This window comes from Ochotona curzoniae, unplaced genomic scaffold, assembly GCF_017591425.1.
Source record: "Ochotona curzoniae isolate NIBS_2020 unplaced genomic scaffold, NIBS_Ocur_1.0 scaffold_3890, whole genome shotgun sequence".
NCBI classification, from domain to species: domain Eukaryota; kingdom Metazoa; phylum Chordata; class Mammalia; order Lagomorpha; family Ochotonidae; genus Ochotona; species Ochotona curzoniae.
Window position 1 is genome coordinate 5,278,008 of NW_024467115.1, and position 1,449 is coordinate 5,279,456.

Sequence of the window (1,449 nt, forward strand, 5' to 3'; positions counted from 1 at the left end):
TTTATTTTGTCAATAAAGACATTTAAAGTATTCAAAACCAGGTGTGCCTTTGCCTGAAGTAACTCTGATGGGCAGTGAGTTCATAATATTAAATTCACTATCCACTTAGTATGAACCTTCATCCTAGTGGTACATGATTTAAACTCTACTGATTTTTCTGAAGCATATTTATTGGTATAAATTATATTTAATGTGTCAATGAGGAATGCATAGACAATTATTCCATCTATAGTTGTAGAAGTGTTAAAATAGTTATTTTAGTAGTAAAACATTATAGGACCCCCTATAATTATTTGTTCAAGAACCCACATGATCCCTGGTCAACAGTGTCAGGTAACTGGTTACATCGTATTTGACATTTCCCCTGAGAAGCTGTTGACACCTAGGAAGAAGGTACAAGCTCCATGCACAAGGATATGCATGCTGAGATGGGACTCGCCTATTTCTGATCTAAATCTTGTCTTTATTTTTCATGACATTTAAATAAAATTTCTACACTTGATCTTAGCCAAAAGGCCAAGAAGCGATAAATAAAATCTCTAAGTCATTATAAATCACATTTCTTTTTCTTTAGTTTTATCTCTACATTGCAAAACTAATCATTTTGATTACCCAGTAATAATTTTGAAAATTAATTGCCTGACCCAGATCAGTGTTCTGTGAAATTCTCCTCATCTCCATAGTAAATGAATTTCAGATATCAATTATTTTTCCTCCAATCACATTACTAACAGAGCTTGGAAAAACAATTTTGTTTATGTTCTACTCAATGTTTCTCAAATACACTCCCAAAATATAATTTCAGATTGTGTTTTAAATAATAATAGAGAAATTTCCATCATAGTCATATAAAATAATTTTAGGAACAAGCTACATGATGGTTCAAGCAATGCTAAACAACTTTAAGTATATGATTTGTCAGAACTGTTAACAATAATTATAATGCCAATATTACTGCATTATTGCATAATACTGTTTGTTGATATCTTTCTGATCTTTTACATGAAGAAACACATTTTCTCAATAATTCTAATAACTATTTTTATCTTTTTTGTTATAGATAACTTGCTTAGTCTAACATTGGAAATGCCAGAAGCTGGATTTAAACAGAAACTATGACTTCAGAGCTGTACCATTAAGGCAAGAAGTTACGGATTCTCAGAAATATCTCTCATGTTGGGGTAAACTTTCACACTTAATGAGGGATCATTATCTTTGCCTGCAGGATTCATTTTCAGTGAAAATCTAGAAGCACCAGTCCTTACAGCTGTTGTGAAATAGTGATTTCTGAATAATAAACTTTAGATATTTTGGAATAAGTATATCAATTTGTAGAACTTTTCCTCTCACTCATAAAAAGAGCAGAGATCACACACTCAGAAATTAAGTTTCTAATACTCTTGGTAACATACTTATTTGATAACAAATCTATTAGATAACAAATCTATT

General features: G+C 30.8%; 1 pseudogene; it reads right to left on the reverse strand.

Moving 5' to 3' along the window:
- Positions 1 to 391: 391 nt before the first annotated feature.
- LOC121146310 lies at positions 392 to 528 on the reverse strand (annotated as a pseudogene).
- Positions 529 to 1,449: the final 921 nt, after the last annotated feature.